Genomic DNA, 20,818 nt, shown 5'->3' with positions numbered 1-20,818 from the left:
TTGGGTCTAACCTGACAAAAAGACCATGTCAGAGCCCCTTTAAATGGCCAAAGGCACATTCAATAGTCATTCTTCACCTGCTCAGCCTGTCGTTGATGCGCTCCTTGCTGCAGTCAAGGTTGCCATTGTAAGGCTTTATGAGCTGCAGGAGCAAGGTGTAGATGGGGTCTCCAAGGCTTACTATTGGCATTTCCATATCCCCAATTGGAATCTTCTGGTCTGGAAAGAAGTCCCTGCTTTGCAGCATTCTGTACAGACCCGTGTTCCTGAAGATGCATGTGTCCTGCACTTTCCCTGTCCACCTCGAGTTGATATCAGTGAAATGACCCCAGTGATTCATTAGACCTTGCAATACTATAGAAAAGTAGCCTTTTCTGTTGATGTACTCCATCGCAAGGTGGTCTGGGGCCAAAATGGGGATATGTGGGCCATCTATCATGCCACTGAAGTTAGGGAATCCTGTTGTCACAAAGCAATCCACTATTTCATGCACATTGCCCACAATCACAGTCCTTCCTATCAGGAGGTGCTTAATGGCCCTGTACACTTGCATGACTGCAGTCCCCACTCTGGACTTCCCCACTCCAAACTGATTCGCGACTGGTTGGTAGCAGTCTGGAGTTGCCAGCTTCCACACAGCAATCGCCATTCGCTTCCCAACCATTGTGGACAGCTCTCATTTTGGTGTTCTTGTGCTGCAGTGCAGGGACAAGCTCTGTACACAGTTCCAGGAAGGTGGCTTTGCACATCTGAAGGTTCTGCAGCCTCTGCTGGTCATCCCATCCCTGCATAACAATGTGATCCCACCACTCAGTGCTTGTTTCTTGCACCCAGAACCGACAGTCTACCGTGTGCAGTTGCTCTATGAATACCAAAAGCAATCTTGAATTGTTTGTCTATGGCACACAGCAGGGCAGATACCATGGAGTCAGCATCAGATTTGCAGCTCATGAAATACTGCAGGATCAGCCGCGTTGTGTTCATCACAATACAGTAACTCCTCACTTAACATTGTAGTTATGTTGATGAAAAATGCGTCTTTAAGTGAAATGATATTAAGTGAATCCAATTTCCCCATCAGAATTAATGTAAATAGGGGGGTTAGGTTCCAGGGACATTTTTTTTTTCCAGATAAAGGCATTATATACATTTTAAACCATTTAAAACAAGCAATTTAATACTACAGTCATCACTGCTGAGTATGAAGCTTGGTTGAGGTGGTGGAGTCAGAGAGTGGAAGAGGATAGATTGTCCTGCTGCTCCTCTTGCTGTTCTGTTCTTGCAAGCACAGGCACTGACTTTGCCAGGGGCAGGGGGCTCAACACTCGGCCCATCCACTCCACCCCTTCCCCCAAACCCCCTCCACCGCCTCCCCCTTTACTTCACACACTGCGTCCTTGCTCCTCCCCCCTCCCCTCCTTTCTGAACGCTGCAAGCCAGCTGGTTGCCACAGGCAGGAGGCAGGGCAGGGAGGAGGGAGGCGGGCCGAGTCCTCGCTCCTCCCCCCTCCCTCCTGTTTGTGGCAATCAGCTGGCTTGTGGCATTTAGAAGGGAGCACTTCTGCGTGCTGAGTCCTCGCTCCTCCCCCCCACCCTCCTGCCTCCTAAACACCGCAAGCCAGCTGATTGCCGTGGGCAGGAGGCAGGGGACGGAGGGGGGAGGCGCGACGAGTCCTCGCTCCTTCCTTCCTCCTAAACGCTGCAAGCCAGCTGATTGCCACGGGCAGGAGGCAGGGGAGGGAGAGGGAGCCTGTGTGCTGAGTCCTTGCTCCTCCCCCTTCCCTCCTGCCTCCTAAATGCCGCAAGCCAGCTGATTGCCACGGGCAGGAGGCTGGGGGAAGACGCTGATCCGCGGGGTCTACCGGCGGTTGAGAGGCTGCCAGCTGTGGAGAAAGCAGGCAGCCAAACAACGTAATAGTGGAGCATTGCACAACTTTAAATGAGCATGTTCCCTAATTGCTCAGCAACAAAACAACATTAACCGGGACGACTTTGAGGAGTTACTGTACTGCAAAGCAGTGCAGAATCCATGCTTTCAGACAGAGATGGGGGGGAGGGGTGTGCACTTTACAAAGCCTGTTGAAAAGCGGTGTGAAATGTAGTTGGAACTCCATGGAATAATGGGATGGAGAAAACTGCATCATGGGATGCTGAGCCCACCTCCATGAGGCACTGCAATCCCTTCCCAGAACCACCAGTGGCAATGGTAGCAAGAGCACTAACTATGGACACGCTCCACTGTCACAAGAAGCGATGTGTGGCCATGCAAAAGTGTTTTTTTAATTATAGCGGTGGATGAACGTTGACACAACTTAAGTTGACTTAACTTTGTAGTGTAGACATAGCATAAGGCTATGTCTGCACTTCTGGCGATGTTTAGAGTGCGCACATTTTACACCTCACTGGTTAGATGATAAATTGATTTTTTTGAAAAGATTTGATTCTGTTTTAATTGTTTTTTCTTTTAAAAAGTAAACCTGTAGAAAATGAAATGTTGTGTTAAATATAAAGTATGTTAAGGCCTAACCTTTTTATCATCTCTTCAAACATAAATAACTAAATTAACTAAAAAATTTAATTTGCTGAATCCATGAGCTTCTATCAAAAACTCGGAGTTAAAGGCTGCTTTTCTATATAAAGAAAGAATCGGAGGAAAAAATCTAACTTCTGAAGTCAAGCTTTATAAATATGGTGCAGTAGGTCATGTTCTGTACTAATGGTTTGATCCCAGGGACTGTGTTACTGGGTGGAAGAGACTGGCAAAGTCATCACAGGCATTGAATGTGGCCTTTAACGCCAATAATGTGTCTTAGCAGGATCATCCACAGATCCTGCCTGGTTGGTTTCGTACTCCTGTTTTATGGCTTCTCCATACCTGAACTCTGGTTAGCTCAGTTCACAAAATTGTCTCCACCCACAATTAGGGTGACCACAAAAAGCAGCCCCTAGACCGTGTCCCCACCGCCCAGGGCACACCGACCAAGGCAGGTGGAGGATCCAGGGCTCCCCACAGCGGTCCGGGCTCCCTGGGCAGCTCTTACTACTGTCTGGATTTTGGCCTGGTCAGTGGTGGGGCCTTGGGGGGAGGGGGGGGGAGGAGGAGCATGGGGGGGGGAGGAGGAGCAGGGGGCGGGGCCTCATGGCAAATAGGGGCTAAGGCCAATCTCACTCTCCCCACCCCCGGGTTGTTGTTTTTTTTTTTTTAACATATCTAATGGAATGTTACATGTGGATGTGACTGACAGCTGTACTAGTTTCTCTGAAACTCTAGATGTTCTTAAAACTATCATACATAGATAATGGAGCTAAGAGAGCCAAGTGATGTCTGTTCCCTCTATCTACAGCTGCACCTGTCCTCAAATGGCAGAGCGGGGTTTGAAACCTGCTGCAGCTAATCACTGGATCAAACAGTGAGGGTGAATAAGAGTATGAAGAAGAAAGAAGCTATAGATTTGTGTTGGACATCACACAGAAATTGGCAGATTTTGTTAGGTTTGGCTTGGCCCATTGGCTGTTGCCAGTTCCAAGGGTGCAGAGTTAAGGGAGTGGTGTGGAAAGCATTTTCATAATTTTGTTTTCTGGTTTTCAGAGGTTTGTTTAATCATTTGTACGTTCTGCAGGAACATGAGGTAGTGCTTAGTGCATTAAGGTTTTGGGCAGTGAATTTCCCTTGTTTTAAAGAAAGTGATGGTAGATGTGCTTTCATAGCCCATTGTAAACCAGATGGAAACAGAAAGGGGGAAGGCAGGGAGCCCAGAATCCTTACTCCAGTTCAGAGGCTAGTATAGAAGAACGTGGCTCTGCATGTGGGTATGTAGAATAGGAGGCTTAATGGGATGTTCTCATCTGAATTGGAACACCCCAGTGGGTGAATAGAGCCTGAAACAGCTCTGTAAAGTGTGAGCTATTCCATTTATTTCAATGGGTGTTCTTTTCCATCCTCTTGTGATTGCATCTCTATGTGCCTTTGCCATGAACTGAGCATGCCTGTTATCAGTTCCCCACCCTCTTGTCAGAACTGTATGCCTGTTCCCAGCTCCTGACCAGCCCAGCTTAACTTCTGTACCAGGAAAGATAATGGAGCAAATAACTAAGCAATCAGTTTGCAAACATCTAGAAGATAATAAGGTGATAAGTAACAGTCAACATGGATTTGACAGGGTAAGAAGCCTTGTGGATGTGGGGGAAGCAGTAGACGTGGTATATCTTGACTTTAGTAAAGCTTTTGATACAGTCTCGCATGACCTTCTCATAAACAAACTAGGGAAATGCAATCTAGACGGAGCTACTATAAGGTGGGTACAAAACTGGTTGGAAAACCCGTTCCCAGAGAGTAGTTATCAGTGGTTCACAGTCCTGCTGGAAGGGCATAACGAGTGGGGTCCCGCAGGGATCAGTTCTGGGTCTGGTTCTGTTCAATATCTTCATCAATGATTTAGATAATGGCATAGAGAGTACACTTATAAAGTTTGCGGATGATACCAAGCTGGGAGGGATTGCAAGTGCTTTGGAGAATAGGATTAAAATTCAAAATGATCTGGACAAACTGGAGAAATGGTCTGAAGTAAATAGGACGAGATTCAATAAGGACAAATGCAAAGTACTCCATTTAGGAAGGAACAATCAGTTGCACACACATACAAATTGGAAAATGACTGCCTAGGAAGGAGTTCTGCAGAAAGGGATCTGGGGGTCAAAGTGGACCACAAGCCAACATCATTCTGGGATGTATTAGCAGGAGTGTTGTAAGCAAGACATGAGAAGTAATACTTCCACTCTACTCTGCACTGATTAGGCCTCAACTGGAGTATTGTGTCCAGTTCTGGACACCACATTTCAGGAAAGATGCAGACAAATTGGAGAGAGTCTGGAGAAGAGCATCAAAAATGATTAAAGGTCTAGAAAACATGACCTATTAGGAAAGATTGAAAAAATTGGGTTTGTGTAGCCTGGAAAAGAGAAGACTGAGAGGGGACATGATTACAGTTTTCAAGTACTTAAATAAATAAATTAATTAATTAATGGAGATATCCTATCTCCTAGAACTGGAAGGGATCTTGAAAGGTCATCAAGTCCAGCCCCCTGCCTTCACTAGCAGGACCAAGTACTGATTTTGCCCCAGATCCCTAAGTGGCCCCCTCAAGGATTGAACTCACAACCCTGGGTTTAGCAGGCTAATGCTCAAACCACTGAGCTATCCGTCCCCCCTGGTTGTTACAAGGAGGAGGGAGAAAAATTGATTTTCTTAACCTCTGAGGATAGGACAAGAAGCAATGGGCTTAAATTGCAGCAAGGGAGGTTTAGGTTGGATATTAGAAAAAACTTTCTGTCAGGGTGGTTAAGCACTGGAATAAATTGTCTAGGGAGATTGTGGAATTTCCACCATTGAAGATTTTTAAGAGCAGGTTAGACAAACACCTGTGAGGAATGGTCTAGATAATACTTAGTCCTGCCATGAGTGCAGGGGACTGGACTGGATGACCTCTCAAGGTCCCTTCCAGTTCTAGGATTCCGTGTTTTACCTAATGCTGGCCAGCAGAAGTTCAGTAAGCCTTTTCTAGGACAGAACCAGTTAATCTGGGACAGTACTTTTGCTCTGGTCTATGTGGTGTCATTTTATACTCCTGCTGTTGTTGTGGCAGTTGTTTGTGACGATTTCCCTAAGCACGCACATTTTAAAACATTTTGAAAAATCAGCCCTACCGTTCTTCCATAGTAATGCCTGCACTCAGAGTAAAGCTTTCAAAATCAGTCTCACACAAAGCAGAATGCATGTGTGGAGTTGTAATGTGCACAGCAGACATTCTTGTAAACCTACCAAAGGCAGGACCTGAGTCCATTTGACAGTGCAAATTTATAGTCTAATAACTTTTAAATTTGCTTTTCTGATCTTTAAACTGGGTTCCAGATGTTAGCTGATGTCAAATCCAAGCAGGCAAAACTCAGTTTAGTGCAGGTCAGACTTACAGCATGGACCCCAGGTGTGTGGAGAGAACTGGCAAAATATATTGACCAGCTTTTTTTCTCAGGCTCTGTATCTGTGGAACCTCTAGCCCAAGGGACCCCAAATATGCACTGCTAACCCTACCCTAAGTGGCTTACTGCTCCTGTGTCGGGGAAGGCCATGCCTCAGTTTTCTTTCATGCTGTTTAGATAATCTATCCCCTTGGCAAAAACAAGAACATTATGACAAACAAAAAAGCCTTCCTTCCCTTTTGGGGAAACCAAAGCCCAAAAGAAAACAAAACTCTTAACATGAAGCCTTGGCCTGGTTCTTCACAGCTGGGTATGAAGAGGGGTGAAGGGTGGTTTTTGTCGTCCTACTCTCAGGCTATGTCTAAACAATAGGCCTTACAGAGGCACAGCTGTACAGCTTGCGCTGCTGTAAGGTCTTCCGTGTAGCTGCTCCATCTCCCACCGACATAGTGCTGTCCATGCTGCTACTTATGTCGATCAGGGAGGTGTTTTTTTCACATCCCTGACCGACAAAAGTGCTAGTGTAGACAAAGCCTCAGAAGCTGCTGTCTAGCATTGTTAAATGAAAAACAGGTGCACATTCTGGACCTCAAGCCCATGTGGCTGCTTTTTTGGCCAGGTCACTTCCTTCATCTGCTTCCAACCAGTTTAAACTTGTACCATTTTGGTAGGGGCTCACACCTCTGGGTCCAGGGGCTTACAAGGTTTCTTTCCACAATGAACCACTTTCCCCTTTCCAGGGGTTTTTACTGCCATAGCTGCCTCTGCCCCTCTCCCCAGCCCTTTCACGGGTTTCTTTCCCCAGCCTCTGCCAAGCTCCTTGCTTCAGGTTCTACCCAGACTCTGTCAATAGAGAGGAGGAGCTGCTGCTGCTGCTCCTTGTGAGGGAAGGAAACTCGTTTGTATGGTCCCTCACCATCATTCCAGCTTCCATTATGGGATGAAATCAGTAACAGCCCTGAAAGTATCTTAAAAGATTAGCACATACTTTTGTATACAATTGTAGGTGAACTACAAGGAGCAGAAATATTGGGTTTGTGTCCTTTTATTTGCTGTTTTATGATGTGTAAAGCAGGTCTGAACTTAACCGTGTTACTTCCATGTGTAATCCCAGGCCAAAGTGATCAGGGTGGTCATGGGCACACATGTTAATCCCATCTCTTCTTTTTTTACTTATTTTTGTGAAGCAGGATGGTGTGAAGCAGTGAGCAAAGAAGAGTAAAATTGTGGTAGAAGAGGAGAAAGAAAGGAGACGGAGAGTGGGAAAGAGAAGGATGGATTTTGAAGGGTGGAGAGAGGCTGAAAACAGATTTTGGCAATATGACTGTATGTGCTGCTTATGGTGGAAACTTTCTGCAACCATATATTCTAAATGTTCATGTTCATAGTTAAAATCTGAATCTTACAGGCATCGATGAGCTCTGTCCTTGGACGAATTAGCTCTCTTCTTAGAGATTTGTTATTTTCTTTAGCAGTGAGCTGAGACCCTTCTTTTCTGGCAAAGCAAAATTCCTGTTAATATGTCTAACATGAAGTATCCTTTCCATTATTCTCTCTCAGGAAGTTTTTGATTGTTTCTGTGGCAACTTGAGACCTTGTCTGTGACTGATCTCTTACCTGAGGAATTTGTCCACTGCCTTTATTGAATGAGCACATGTTGTGACCATTTAACGTGACGCTTTGTTGTTCACTATGCTATTTCTGGAAAAATAATTAACAGCATGAAAATTGTAGTTACTTCTTTATGTAGAATGATAATCCCCTGTGAAAAGGAGTGGTGTGTGTGTAATTTTAAAAGCATTGTAACTATGTAAATATAGCTAACCTGTGCACTCACCAATCTTATCTCAACTCTGTAGTGTGTGAGGCATTCACCATTGCTTTGGTGCTGAAAATCTAATATTGGTAATTCTCAAGTCATAAGAAATTCTAGTAAAAATGAAGTACTAAGTCAACTATAATGCCTTTTTGGTGTCTCACATTAATAATTAGTGTAACTGCTTTTTCAAAAGCTCTCAAATAGGTTACAATTTTTTAAAAATTGTGAAAATAAGACCTGCATATTCTTAAGTAAATCTAGTGTGTACACATTTATCCACAATATTGTATTTCTCCTTTCAGCTCCTTTTGGGAGCTTTTAGTTATTGGTCTCCCTGATAAGCGGGGTAAGGGATTGAAGTACCAGAGGCAGTTTAATCCAGGTCATTCAAACAAGCCAATTTGGTCCTAATAATCAATTTATATAAACTGTCATTATAAATCATTTAACATCTGTACAAATGAAAATCTGTAGCAAATGTGCATTGCCTTGAAGTAACTATGGTGGTTGTAGGAGAAAATGGTTCCTTTTGAATTACTGTGTAGATTCCCCTGGAATGTGCAAACGATCATATTGTTTGTTATCATAATTATTTATTTATCCATAAATTAATCTTATTTTCGTTAAAGATGAAGTCCAGTGAAGAATTTCATTCTAACACACTTTTTGTTCTGATCTGAAGGTTGTGCCTTGAATTCTATGTGCTTTTTAATGAAGGGTAGTTAAGTCATGAGGATTTTTTTCCTACTTTAAAAAATCTGATCTGTAGTAGTTGGGTTTCTTAACAGCTGGATATCCTTTTAAAATTGAGGTATCAGCTATACAGTATATGGCTGGTGTGTATTTGTGTATAAAGAAAAAATTGGTTAGAGCGGGTGTATGTGGATGTAACTAAACTACGTTAAACAATGGGTGCTAAGACATTATTAAAAATACATAATTCAAACAAAGTTTAGAGCACAGAATAGGCACTTAAAATGTGTATAAATATAAAATGTATGCAGTGTTGTAGCTGTGTTGGTTCCAGGACATTGGAGAGACAAGCTGGATGAGAATCTTTTATTGGACCGACTTCTGTTGGTGAGAGATACAAACTTTCGAGCTTACAAAGCTTGTCTCTCTCACCAACAGAAATTGGTCCAATAAAAGAGATTACCTCACCCACCTTGTCTCTCTCGATATAAATACTGATAAATAGTCTAGAATAAATTCTGAAGGAGGTGGTCTAGTTTTGGTTTTGCATCCCTGCCCATTCTGGCTAACAGCCATTAATGGACCTACCCTCCATGAACCTTAGATTTTTTTTTTTTTAAACCCCATTATAGTCTTGGCCTTCACAACATCCTCTGGCAAAGAGTTCTACAGGTTGACATTGCATTGTGTGAAGAAATACTTCCTTTTGTTTATTTTAAACCTGCTGCCTATTAATTTCATTGGGTGACCCCTAGTTCTTGTGTTATGAAAAGGAGTAAATAACACTTCCTTATTTACTTTCTCCACACTAGTCATGATTTTCTAGACCTCCATCATATCCTCCCGTAGTGGTCTCTTTTCCAAGGTGAAAAGTCCCAGTTTTATTAATCTCTCCTCATATGGAAGCTGTTCCCTACCCCTAATCATTTTTGTTGCCCTTTTCTGTACCTTTTCCAATTCTAATACATCTTTTTTTGAGATGAGGCAACCAGATCTGCATGCAGTATTCAAGATGTGGGCATACTATGGATTTATATAGAGGCAATATGATATTTTGGGGAGGAGGGAGAGCTCAGTGGTTTGAGCATTGGCCTGCTAAACCCAGGGTTGTGAGTTAAATCCTGAGGGGGCCATTTAGGGATCTGGGGTAAAAATCTGTCTGGGGATTGGTCCTGCTTTGAGCAGGGGGTTGGACTAGATGACCTCCTGAGGTCCCTTCCAACTCTGATATTCTATGATTTTCTGTCTGATTATCTATTCTTTTCCTAATGATTCCCAACATCCTGTTAGTTTTTTTGACTGCCATTGCACACTGAATGGATGTTTTCAAAGAACTATCCACAATGACTACAAGATCTCTTTTTTGAGTGGTAAGAACTAATTTAGCACCCATCATTTAATGTCTAGTTGGGATTATTTTTCCAATGTGCATTACTTTGCATTTATCAACCCTGAATTCCATCTGCCATTTTGTTGCCCAGTCACCCAGTTTTGTGAGATCCCTTTGTATCTCTTCACAGTCTATTCCTGAGGGCATTCTGCACCAAAATTCTGTGCACAGTATTTTAAAATTCTGCAAATTTTATTTGTCAATAAATAAATGCAGAGGTTCCAGCATGGCAGTGGGGAGCACAGGCCACTGGCTGAATGAAGGTGGGAGATCACACTGCAGCCCCTCCACTCCCGGGACACAGACTCGACAGTGAGGCTGCATCTGACCCTGACATAGCACAAGGCCTGGGCCTGCCCCAGAAACACCCTGGGACCCTGCCCCTCTGCGCCAGGTGCACCAGGTGTGTGGCGGGCAGGTTCAACCAGGCAGGATCCAAGTGTGGAGGGGCTCAGTGTGGGGGGGATCCAGGTGCTTTAAGGAAACAAGGTGAAAATCAGTTTCTTTCAGCGCTAGGGGAGCAGCTGCTTAGTTAAATCTCTCCCCACCCCCCACTCCTCCTTCCATCTCAGCGGGTCATTTTCTTTCTCAGGATATAGCTCAGTGGTTTGAGCATTGGCCTACTAAACCCAGGGTTGTGAGTTCAATTCTTGAGGGGGCCATTTAGGGAACTGGGGTAAAAATCTGTCTGGAGATTGGTTCTGCTTTGAGCAGGGGTTGGACTAGATGACCTCCTGAGGTCCCTTCCAACCCTGATATTCTAGGATATAGGACTTCACATTTATTGGCTGACTGCTGTAAGCTCTCCACAAGTTTGTAGTGTGAAGTCTTTGCAGTTTAATTCTGTGCTCCTGTGCATTTGCTATCCTTGCTGTTTTTTACTAGCAAATTTTGATCACAGCTGTATTTACCCCAAATGTATGAAGCAGCTGCAGAGGTGCAGAGAGAGGTTCTTGTGGGTTTTGCTGCTGTTTTTTTAATCTGTCATTGTCAAAAAATCCTCAGGATATGGCTACACTGCAACTGGGAGATGTGATTCCCAGTATGAGTAGACTGACTCATGCTAGTTCAGCTTGAGCTAAAAATAGCAGTATAGCTGTTTCAGCAGTAGCGGCAGCTGGGGTTGGCTATTAGAGCTTAGATACGGGGTGTTGGGTGGGCTCGGACTCAGGTGGCTAGCCTGAGCCACCACCTGTGCGAGTTTGTCTGCCTGTACTGGGAATCACTCTGACTGTCTTGAATGGCTGCAGGTAGCAGAAGTATTACTCTTTGATGTCTGACAGCTGGTTCCCCCTGGTGCAAGGAGCAGCTCTGCAAACCACCTGGAAGTGCTCCACCAACCACAGACTGAGCACCACTCTTGATGTGGATATGTGTGTAAATAAATATATAAGAACCAAAAATTACAAATGAACATTGCTGTTCAGTCTTCAGATCTTTAAAAACGGAGTCAAATGTTTCCATTAGTTCTGCTGAATACCAGAGGTGAAAATACCATTGGGAGGGTAGTGTTTTTCCTTCTTGTAAGGGTGCAATAAATACTTTAAACCGTTAACATAGGCTCACTGTTTTTAAGAACAGTTATTTTTTTGTGAGACAGCAGCATGCTGACTTCCAGCTTCATTTGGACACTGGCCATAAAAATAATGTAATGTATTCAACTTTGAGTTTACAGGGCAATTCAGGAATGCTTTCACTGTTCCCAAAAGATCAGATAATAGACACATTTCAAGCCATGAGTGTTTTTATTTAATTGGTTGCTTCAACTGGGCAAGTAAAGTTCACATCTAAGGTCAAAATGGTGAAAATATGAACTCGTCTAGTCAGTCACTTCAAAAGATTAGCTTCTGCCTGAGAGCTTCTGCAATTTACATTAGTTCAAATTAAATGAGTGTGAAATGGGTTTTTCCTTCAAGAGATTGTGGCCCATCAAAGTGATGTAAAAAGCTAGTGTCCCGGGTTTTCTTGAAACATAACAGTAGGATGTTGCAGTTACTTAGCTATCAGTGCAAGTGGAGGGGGAGGAAACTTAATTTCATGATATGAAAGCATTTGTGCTAGTAAATACTGTAATGTTTACAATTCTACTGTAATATTTGTATTACTGTAGCCTCTAGGAGTCCTAGTTATGGACCAGGATCCCCACTGTGCTAGGTACTTACAAGCAGAACAAAAAGATTGTTCTTGCCCCAAGTTGTTTACAATCAAAGTATAAGATGAAACAACAGTTGAGTACAGAGTGGGGAGTAGGAGGTACCAATGTAACGATATTGGTCAGCATGGTAAGCAGTGGTCTCTGCACACCAGCAGCCAAATCATTGGTAAGATTTTTTTGTGGGCATCACTGCAAAGAAGAATTTAAGGCGGTTAATTAAATTGTCTCATAACATTGTCATGTTTGCTCTTGTTCATGTAGCTTTCTGAAAAAAATCCTGAAAAATGGTTGAACAAAACCACTTAAGTCTATAGTGTGATTGGTTCTTCCAACAAGAACTTCTTCGCTAAAGTTGATTAAAAAACTAATAGTTAAAAGTTGGGAAAATTCTTTCTGATCTGATCTTGTTCTGTGGATATATGTTAAGATTTTAACTTGCTAGTGAAACAATCCTCCCCTAGATGGGGACTGGAAGGACTGTATGCTTTTTCTAGCCTGACATGCGAAGGAGCTACTGCTGGGGCAACCATATGGCAGTGGTAAATGCAAGGTCTTCCATAAAATTGCCTTGCTGAGAGGAATCATTGGCACTGAAGGCAAGTTTATGATGCCTCCTACGATGTTCTGTAATTTCTGTAAAACACTATATTTTCCTTGAAAGGTACAGCTCTCCTCATGTGCTGCTGTCCAATTAACCCAGTCTTGTACAATAAATAAATAAAATAAAAGTAAACCAAAAAATCTCCAAACTGGTTCCAGTCCAACAATGGCAACAACAGCATGTGAACACATGTACTTTATTCTCCTCAGGAAGGTTTGATTTGAACTTAAAATAGAACTGCCTATGGCCCATATAGTCTTTAAAGGAAATGCCCAAACAAATTACATGCTATAAATGATACACCAATAAAGTTTTAAAATATGATTGCACAAACGTAAAGAAACAGTTACGGTTCTCATAGTAATCAGTTTGCCCATAATAGTGCCTGCTGTAAATATTTCAGTATAAATTCTTCTTCCTAATAATCAAATATGTCATATAAGTGAGTTACTGTTGTTATGCCTATATATAATATATTACATTATTGAACCTTATTTGTTACATTTTTCTGACTTTTGCATGGTTGACTGTATATGTGTGTGTGTGTGTGTCTGTTGCATTTAATTTATTTTCTATTTTATATAACAGCAAATTTTTTGAGTTTATATGGATTTAGGATTAGCAAACTAGTCAGTTGACTCGTCAAATAATGTCAGTTGACTGCTCAGTTGATCACCTATTATTTGACGAGAATGCCCTGATATAGGTGGTGTCCTACCTTTTTAAATTGCATCATGGTGCCATCTTTAGTAAGCCCATTTAAATGCCTTGATCGCTCACTTTGCTACATATTGATGCCATTTGTTGGAGGGGAAAAAGGTGAACTAATTGAAAACTGAGCATCTTGATTGGCTGGAATCTTCTAGCATAAACATTATATGTGTATCTTTTGTATACCAAACCATAAGTGTACAGGGTGGCTTACAAAGCACATTTGTAGGCACTCTCTACTAGAGGGTCCTCTGAATTTAATTGAGAATGTTTCATTTGGGAAGATCCTGAGTGCTGCAGTCCAGCCTCGGAGACTACGACTCCCATGATGTTTTGGGGGAAGAGCGAGACTTTTGCTTCGAGGGTTTTGAGGAGAAGTTCCATCTCTGTGGGGAGCTGAGATTGCTTTGTGGAGCTCTGTCCAAGCAAGGAGCTGCTGCTAGAAAGACGGAAGCTGTTGCTGGGAAATTGTTAGGGCTTTGACTAAGCAGTGAGCCATGGAAGCTATTGCAAGGCTTCATTGGAGCCAGGGCAGAAGCTGTTACTGTGTCCAGAACTGACTGAGGTTGGCATGCAGTGAAGGCAGCATGAGTAACCACCGCCTTTGTGCGGGAAAATGATTCCAATGGGAAGGGGACAGCAAGGAGACTTTTAAGGGGTTTCCCTGAATCTGAGAAGAGAAGAAGTGGTCTTATTGTCTAACCAGGATCCAAGGTTACTGACTTCTGATTATAACAACTCCCATCTTCAGAGGGTTGTACATCTTGGAATGATCCCAACTTACAATTGCTCTGACTCTTGTTGCCTTGGCTGGACTGCTTTACTGGACCAACAGAGTGCTGTCTCCAGCTTCCAAGATCTTAAGGTTCTTCCACACAAGCACCTAGAACTCTGAATTTCAGAGTTGTGCATGTTCAGAGGTGGGATAAATAGTGCCAGGGTGAATGTAAGTTGGATGAGTCTCATTTACTACTGTGAACTGCATTTATTAGATTAAGTGAAGTGCCACCTGCTGAATTAAATTGAGATTAATTAAAATGCCACAATCAATCTGTTATATCATGTGTTTCTCTATTGTTAAGTAAAGGTGTATTAACTCCAATCTAAGAGTATATTGGTTGTATATTGTTTATACTTGGTACTTTTGAGTTAGATCCATTGAATAGATTAGCTCAAGTTTACTCCTAGAGGCTCCCAAGGCATGCCAGTGAGTGTGTAGGCAGGTGGAGGCACTGCCAAGATTAATTTCCTTTATAAGTAAAAGGACGGCAGCAGAAGAATGGATAGAGAATCCCCACCTATCTATCATCACCAGTGGGATACTAAAGATTTCTTTTACCATTGCAACATCAGGCGCCCAGGCACACAGGTGAGTGTTGCTTGCTCCTGAGTAACCCCGGAAGGAAAGGGGCTTTATACATTAAACAAGTTAAAAGAGACAGTTCCTGCCCCTAAGAGTTTACATTTTAAACTGACTAAACAAACAGTGGAAAAGAGAGGAGGGTTCACAATCATTAAACCGCCTCCTAACACAGTGAGAAGATGCACAGCTATTAAGCTGCTTGAAGAGTTGGCTTGCTGGATACCTAGCTTAAATGCATTTAAAAATTACTTTTCTTCTTCGAGTGCTTGCTCATATCCATTCCATTAGGTGTGTGCGCGCCGCGTGCACGATCGTCGGAAGATTTTTACCCTAGCAACACCGGCGGGTCGGCTGTGGAGCCCCCTAGAGTGGCGCCTTCATGGCGCTGAATATATACCCCAGCCGACCCGGCGCCCCCTCAGTTCCTTCTTACCGCCCCTGACGGTCGTTGGAACTGTGGAGCGCGGCATAGCTGTCCTCCACTCTCCCTAGCATATTTCGTTGTATCACAGTTATAGTTATAGTTATAGTTCTAGTGTTTGTAGTAAATTAGTTAAGTAGTTTTAAAGTTGTTCTAAGTAGTCCAGGGGATTAAGGGGGTCGTCTCCCCCTTTCTCCCCCGGCCGCGGGGCCGGGCTCATGCCCAACGCTCCCGGCTTCAAGCAGTGCGCCTCCTGCGCTAAGCCTATGCCCACGAGCGACCCGCACGACTCCTGTCTGAAGTGCCTGGGAGAGTCCCACCAAACAGATAAGTGCAAGATCTGTAAGGCCTTCAAACCAAGGACCAAGAAGGAGCGGGACTTTCGGCTCAGGCAACTCCTGATGGAGGCGGCACTTAGCCCGGACACTCCTTCTACGGGCCAGGCCCCGGCGCCTAGCACCTCGGTGCGCAGTGCCCCAGCGGCACCGGCTATGACGACCACGCGAGTGGCGTCAGACAAGCCTCCCCGGCACCGGACCTCGTCGGCACCGCAAACACAGCAAGTGCCTCGGCGCCGGTCAGTATCCCCGGGGCATAAAAAAGCCCATAAGACGGGGACATCCGTGCCGAAGACGCCGGCTCCCCCAGTGCCGGGGGTAGAGCCGCGTCCGCCGGTGGAGCAACGGAAACAGGTGCCTCCAGCACTGTCGACTCCGGCGCCGAGGCCGTTGAGTCCGGTGCAAATAGCGTCTCCACCGAGGCCGGCGGTGATACAGTGTCTCCCGTCGACTCCAGAGACCTTCGAGGCGGCGAGAGACTTAATAGCTCTCACGGAGCCGGCACCGCCTCAACCACCGGCACCGACTGCACCGTTGACTCGCCCGGTCCAGTCGAGGGGGAAACCTGCCTTGATGCGCCCTCCATCACAAGGGCTGGAACCTCGGCACCGATCCAGGGCCCGAAGCAGGTCCCCACGCCGCTCGCAGTCCCGGCACCGAATATCGTCTCGGCACCGGTCGTACTCGCGGCCAAGATCTTCTTCGCGGCACCGCTCTACGTCTCGGCACCGATATGATCGTCGGCACCGATCAACGTCGAGACGTAGTTCTCGGCACCGCTACGGTCGATGCTTGACGTCGAGGGGCCGCTCCCGGCACCGGGCATACTCCAGGTCCTCGTCGAGGTCCAGGTCCGACTCCCGGCACCGACGAGGTCATCGGCACCGGTCGCGGTCCCGGCACCGATCGCCGGCACCGCGCAGAGATAGGTCATCTCCAGACCGGCACCGTGCGGCACCGCAGCCCACGGGGATCGCTTCATCTCTCTCGGCACCGCCATGGCCGTCAAGATCGGTGTCTCGCTCCTCGGAGGACCTGTCGAGATCGGCATACCCCCCTCAAGGGCAAGCCGAGGAACAAAACTTGGGCCATTGGCAGGAGATGGCAGAGGACCACTCTCATGGACCATCTCGCTGGTCGTTTTGGACCCCGTGGGCGTACCACCAGGAGCAAGGGGCTCCAATACCATCGACCTCTCGCTCGGGTCATTCGGTCAGAAGGGCCCCAGAATCCACCATCTCTCGACCTCCGCCAGGAGGCATGGAGGCTTCCGTGTCCACGCCACCCGACACCATGGACCCAAGTGCAGGTGATGCTCCGGCCCAAGAGCAGGGGGATCAGGACCCCCCCTTGGATCCAGTACCACCGGAGGCATCCTCCTCCTCCTCTCCGGATGAGGCAGTGGCGGGCACTTCATGTACGGGTCCCCCTCCGATAGATCTTCGGGCTCACCAGGATCTCCTGCGTAGGATGGCCCGTAATATGGACCTGCAGGCGGAGGAGATAGTGGAGGTGCACGACCCGATCGTGAATATCCTTGGAGCGGATGCCCCATCGAGGGTGGCGTTACCCCTGATCCGCACGATCCAAACGAATGCGGATACGATATGGCAAACTCCTGCCTCTATTCCACCCACAGCGAGAGGGGTGGAAAGGAAATACTTTGTCCCGTCTAAGGACTATGGGTACTTGTATACCCACCCCCAACCGTGTTCACTGGTGGTGGAATCAGTGAATGCAAGAGAGCGCCACGGCCAGCAGGCTGCAGCGCCTAAATCAAAAGAGGCTAAGCGGCTCGATCTGTTTGGCCGTAAGGTTTACTCAGCCGGAGGGCTACAACTTAGAGCGGCGAACCAACAGGCGCTACTGAGCCGCTACAATTTCAACTCCTGGAACTCTATGGGGAAGTTTAAGGAGTTGATTCCCCAAGAGTCCAGGGAAGAGTTTGGAGCCATGGTAGAGGAGGGCAAGAAGGTGGCTCGGACCTCCTTGCAGGCCTCCTTGGACATTGCAGACTCAGCTGCGAGGACCCTGGCTTCGGGTATCGCTATGCGCAGGATCTCCTGGCTTCAGGTTTCGGGTTTGCCTCCAGAGCTGCAGCAAACCCTACAAGATCTGCCCTTTGAGGGTCATGGATTGTTCTCAGATAAGACGGACTCTCGCCTGCAGAGCCTCAAGGACTCGAGAACAATCATGCGCTCCCTGGGGATGCATGTCGTGGGCCCTCAGCGCAGGCCATTTAGGCCGCAGCCTCAGCGCTTCTACCCCCCCCCCGCCTCGTCAGAGACAGGACTCGGCCCGGAGGCGAGGGCGAGGTGGTAGAAGAAGGTGGACCGGCCCTCAACCCGGCCAGAACCAGGGGCCACCTAGACCACCTTCAGGCCCCAGGCAGAACTTTTGAAGGTGCGGTCGAGGACGGCGCCCCAGTCATCCCCCAGGATCCAGCCCCCTCCTTTCGGGATCGCCTTTCCCATTTCCACCGTGCCTGGTCCCTTATAACCTCGGACCGTTGGGTCCTTCGCACGGTGGACAGGGGATATGCTATCCAGTTTTCTTCAATCCCCCCCTCCTCCCCCCCTTCCCCGTCCCTCTTCAGGGACCCTTCTCACGAGCAACTTCTTATACAGGAAGTTTCCACGCTCCTTGCTATGGGGGCCATAGAGGAGGTTCCAGTGGAGTTAAGGGGCAGGGGGATTCTATTCCCGTTACTTCCTCATTCCCAAGTCCAAAGGAGGTCTGCGACCCATCTTGGACTTGCGCGGACTCAACAAATTCGTAGTAAAGTTGAAGTTCCGCATGGTCTCTCTGGGAGCCATTATCCCTTCCCTCGATCCTGGAGACTGGTTCGCCGCCCTCGACATGAAAGACGCATACTTTCACATCGCAATTTACCCGCCTCACAGACGCTTCCTGCGATTCGTGGTAAGCAAGGTGCACTACCAATTTGCAGTCCTTCCCTTCGGCCTATCCTCGGCCCCAAGGGTGTTCACGAAATGTATGGCTGTCGTGGCAGCGTACCTTCGTCGGCAAGGGATACAGGTGTTCCCGTACCTAGACGACTGGCTAGTACGCGGTCGCACCAAAGAGCAAGTTCGAGCTCATGTCCACATAATAGTGCACACATTCAACGAGTTGGGCATCCTACTCAACAAGGACAAATCCACTCTAGAACCTACCCAGAGAATAGAATTCATCGGCGCAGTTCTAGACTCCAGACGTGCACAAGCCATCCTGCCAGACAACCGCTTTCGCACCATCATGAGCCTCATTCAAGGACTCAAGGCCTTCCCAACTACCACGGTGAGGTCGTGCCTTACCCTGCTGGGTCACATGGCTTCCTGCACGTACGTAACCAGGCATGCCAGACTTCGGCTTCGCCCACTCCAGACCTGGGTGTCATCGATATACCACCCACATCGGGACAGCCTGAACATGGTGGTCACGGTCCCGAACTCGGTCCTGACCTCCCTCACATGGTGGCTAGATCACAATGTGGTTTGCGAGGGGATGCCGTTTCACGCCCCACAACCCTCTCTACACCTGGTCACAGACGCTTCATCTCTGGGTTGGGGCGCCCATCTCAACGAGCACCATACCCAGGGCCTATGGGCTGCACCCCAGCTAACCCTGCACATCAATGTTCGGGAACTGATGGCGGTGCGCCTGGCGTGCCAGGCATTTCTCAATCTCCTACGTGGCCGCTGTGTGTTAGTTCTCATCGACAACACCACGGCCATGTTTTACATCAACAAGCAAGGAGGAGCACGTTCGTCAATTCTATGTCAAGAGGCCATTCGCCTGTGGGACTTCTGCATCGCCCACTCAATACACCTCACGGCATCATTCCTCCCTGGAGTCCAGAACACTTTAGCGGACCGACTCAGCAGGTCCTTTCAAACGCACGAGTGGTCTATCCGCCCGGACATCATACATTCCGTCTTCCAGAAGTGGGGGTTTCCCCAGATAGACCTGTTTGCTTCTCGAGACAACAGGAAGTGCCACGTGTTCTGCTCCCTGCAAGGTCGAGCCCCGGGCTCCCTCTCGGATGCGTTTCTCCTTCCCTGGAAAGACCACCTGTTTTATGCCTTCCCTCCGTTTCCTCTGGTCCACAAGGTACTGCTCAAATTGCGCAGAGACCAGGCACAGGTCATTCTGATCGCTCCAGCGTGGCCGAGACAACATTGGTACACCACGCTGTTGGAACTCTCGGTTCGGACACCGATCCCGCTTCCGTTGTATCCGGATCTCATCACGCAGGACCACGGCCGGCTGCGTCACCCCGACCTGCAATCACTCCACCTCACGGCGTGGCTGCTCCATGGTTCACCCAGGCAGAGCAGCAGTGCTCGCACTCTGTCCAACAGATTCTGCTGAGCAGTAGGAAGCCCTCAACACGCACCACGTACCTGGCCAAGTGGAAGCGGTTCTCCTGTTGGTGCGAACAACGAGCCACGTCCCCGTTGCGGGCACCCATTCCTCTCATTTTGGAGTATCTCCTCCCCCTAAAACAGCAGGGGTTGGCGATATCTTCAATTAGAGTTCACCTGGCCGCTATATCGGCCTTTCACCCAGGGGAACTCGCGTCCTCGGTGTTCTCTAACCCGATGGTCGTTAGATTCCTCAAGGGCTTAGACCGGATGTACCCACAACAACGTCAGCCCGTTCCGACGTGGGACCTCAACCTGGTTCTCTCCAAGCTCACAGGTCCTCCATTCGAGCCACTGGCCACCTGTTCACTTCTGTACCTATCCTGGAAGACAGCCTTCCTCGTAGTCATCACCTCAGCAAGGCGCGTTTCTGAACTCAGGGCGCTTACATCCGAGCCCCCTTACACAGTTTTTCATAAGGATAAAGTGCAGCTCCGCCCACATCCTGCCTTTCTCCCTAAGGTGGTTTCTCCATTTCATATCAACCAGGATATATTTCTCCCGGTCTTTCACCCTAAACCACATGCTACTCGCCAGGATCAACGTTTGCATTCTCTGGACGTACGCAGGGCCCTGGCCTTCTATATTGACCGCACAAGGCACTTTAGAAAGACGACGCAACTCTTCGTCGCAGTGGCCGACCGAATGAAAGGCTCACCGGTCTCCTCACAACGCCTATCCTCCTGGATTACGTCTTGCATCCGGACTTGCTATGACCTGGCAGGTGTCTCAGCACCGCACCTCACCGCTCACTCCACGAGGGCCCAAGCCTCCTCGACTGCTTTCCTGGCACATGTTCCGATACAGGACATTTGTAGAGCGGCGGTTTGGTCATCAGTCCACACGTTTACAGCTCACTATGCACTAGTGCAGCAGTCCAGGGACGATGCTGCCTTCGGATCAGCAGTTTTGCACACAGCAATGT

The 20,818-nt window shown here is 47.2% G+C and overlaps 1 protein-coding gene across 6 annotated transcripts in view; it reads left to right on the top strand.

Annotated features, from left to right (window-relative positions):
* The window catches only part of KIF13A (kinesin family member 13A), a 205,976-nt gene that overhangs the window by 41,173 nt on the left and 143,985 nt on the right, over positions 1–20,818 (top strand). The window lies entirely within an intron of this gene.

Source organism: Chrysemys picta, chromosome 2, assembly GCF_011386835.1.
Source record: "Chrysemys picta bellii isolate R12L10 chromosome 2, ASM1138683v2, whole genome shotgun sequence".
Classification (NCBI taxonomy): Eukaryota; Metazoa; Chordata; order Testudines; family Emydidae; genus Chrysemys; species Chrysemys picta.
The sequence above is the reverse complement of the archived record's forward strand: the minus strand, read 5'-3'. Positions and strand labels throughout refer to the sequence as shown.